Source organism: Hordeum vulgare, chromosome 2H (genome assembly GCF_904849725.1).
Source record: "Hordeum vulgare subsp. vulgare chromosome 2H, MorexV3_pseudomolecules_assembly, whole genome shotgun sequence".
Lineage (NCBI taxonomy): Eukaryota > Viridiplantae > Streptophyta > Magnoliopsida > Poales > Poaceae > Hordeum > Hordeum vulgare.
Genome location: NC_058519.1, coordinates 664,648,908 through 664,651,551, shown reverse-complemented (window position 1 = coordinate 664,651,551; position 2,644 = coordinate 664,648,908). Strand labels below are relative to the sequence as shown.

Sequence of the window (2,644 nt, the reverse complement as noted above, 5' to 3'; positions counted from 1 at the left end):
CATCAAAGAAGTGTTTGAAGATCTTCCAGGCCTACACCCGCGTGATCAAGGAACACGCTATTCAAGTTATTCTGATATATGAAACGGTTTTGCTAATTCAACTTATTTTGATATGACAACGGTTTTGGTAATTTGACTTATCTCATGTTTAAAACGGTTTTGCTAATTCAGATTCCTCAGTGTAGCCGCGCTTGGCAAAGGGGTCTTGGATCTTGAGAGGGAGAAACCCGATTTTGGTAAGAGGGATTGAAAACACAAAACAAGAGGGTGACATAGTAATTAGTCGTTCTGTGTTTCCTTGGCGACTTTGAAACATTATTTTTTATATCAAAATAATTTGGATAGCATCCATATTGATGGAATCATGAAGTTGCATGGTCGTGCCAAAACTAACTTCTATTGTTTATTGAAATTCACCATATCATACAATCATGGCATTTTGGCACATCATTTAACTCCTTAGGAAGCACAACAGCATTTACCCTTCTCACAATAGCTGTTGTAGAAACTGTAGCCAGACCATTCGCATGAAACCTTACACAAGGTAACATTGTATCCTATCGGGTTCTTGCATAAGCGCTCAGGTTTGCACACATCAATCTGTGAAGTTGTACCTACGCCCAAAGAAGTATTGCATCCCATTTCAGATTAGTATTGTAGTATAAATTACACAAGTTGCTCAAGATTGTCTTTGTATGTTTCCAAGAAAAAATGAGTGATATAAACAAATGAGTGTACCTTTGTTTCTTCCAGTTGCCTCGCATGGCAACAAAGTGGTAGACATCAGAAGAATTACCAAGCAAAGGGCATTTGCGCTGTTCTTGATAAGCGCCATCAGAAGTGTGGGTACCTATTTCTCTTCCTCCTCTTGCTAGATATTCCTTAAGGTTGATGTTGCTCGTTCTATTTGAGTCCTTATTATTATGGTATTATATAGAGGCGCTATCAAATGTCAGAGCATCTCCATTTAAGAAGGAAAATGATGGAAAATCCAATGTTAGTGTTGTCAACCTTTGTATCTGTATGGATAGTCAACTCATGTCAATTAATACTACTATAAGATTTATTGGAATATACCAAAATATATCCTATCGACAACTAGTTAATAAATGCCTCCTTGTTTTTGATATACCAATATATCAGTAATATCATAAGAGTTATTGGAATATATATCAAAATGTACGTTGTGGACAGCTCATTATTAAATGCCTCTTCGTTTTTTATATACCAAGACATTAATACTATCATAAGAGTTATTGGAATATATACCAAAATGTCTTGAATGGCTCCTTGTTTTTGGGATATACCAAGACAATAATGTGTTTTTGAAATATACCAAGACAATAATTCCAGCAAAATCGTTGTGGTTGGCTCGATCGGAAGAACCAATTCCGTTCGCTCCCCCAACGACTTTGCCAGTGTGGCCCCATGCCCAAAAGCTGGCAGCCATAGAACATTCATCAAACCAGTGTAAAAACAGTGTTAGCCCAGAAAAAAAAATAGAAAACACAAATTTGCATATAAATTGAAAAAGGTGTAAAAAAAGTGGTGACCTAGACAAATCTATGTTGGCCCATTCATCAAACCGATGTTGGGCCTGTTCACTTTGGGCACGCTTGAGCGCCATTTGTCTTTCCTCGTGCAGAAGGCGCTATATAGAAGCCCTCAATTAACTACGCATCTGCGTGACCAGCCTTACTAGGAGCGGCTGTGTCTTGCCTCATTGTACGTAGACGTTAATGGATGAAATTGTCAACAACATTTGCAGGCAAGAATATTTTTTGGTATTCCAAAGTATATTTCAAAATTCTGGACATATTTCAAAATTAATTAAATAGTTCAGAAAGGATAAAAGGAATTAAAGTAGAAATAAAAATGGAAAAATTATTCAGATATTGGACCAACTAGGCGATGACATCGCTTCCATCACGAATTTTGAAAAAGTTCATCTATTTTTGGTACAAACTAATCTACCTATTAGTGAAAATTTCTCAAATTTGTGAATCTTTTTGGAACAAAATTTCTACCTATTCAAAAATCACAAATTTGCTAAACAAATTTTGTAAAAAAATGCAGATTTTAAGACAGATTCATAAAAAATTGCAAAAAAACTCAAAAATTATAGAAAATACCGAATGCACAAAATACGATGATAAATCAATTTTGCTACTCTTTACGGCAAAATGTGGCTCATTCGCATAGAGGCGGGGGGGGGGGGGGGGGGGGGGGGAGGGCTAGATAACAAGATGGGTCAGCCCAATTATGACATAAACGCATATGCTACAGTATGCAGAGCCCTCATGCAACGCACTCTTTTGTGGAAAGATATATCGCAAAATTAGATTCTATGGAGGACCCAAGAACACAGACTTTATGTCCAGGAGGCACTCGTGGCCCAGTACATAGGTGAGATGGGGTTGTTGCTGGTCAAGGACAAGTGAAAATTCATGTTGATGGTGGAAATTCTGGAAATACAGCGGTACATCGCGTCTCTAAGCAGGAATGCGCTCTAGTGACGCCGTGTGCCCAAAGTCAATCTTCCTTTTGCATTCCCTACTGCAACTAGATTGTTGATATCAAGCAAATTTTCCTGTACAAATAAAGCCAAGCAGGACATGTGAAGCAAGCATACATCGGTGAAGGA

The 2,644-nt window shown here is 37.7% G+C and overlaps 1 long non-coding RNA gene across 1 annotated transcript; it reads right to left on the bottom strand.

Annotated features, from left to right (window-relative positions):
- Window positions 1–353: 353 nt before the first annotated feature.
- LOC123431376 lies at window positions 354–990 on the bottom strand. The gene is made up of 2 exons (XR_006623096.1): window positions 739–990; window positions 354–614 (listed from the first exon to the last, which is right to left on the bottom strand). It is a non-coding gene; the product is annotated as an uncharacterized LOC123431376 (long non-coding RNA).
- Window positions 991–2,644: the final 1,654 nt, after the last annotated feature.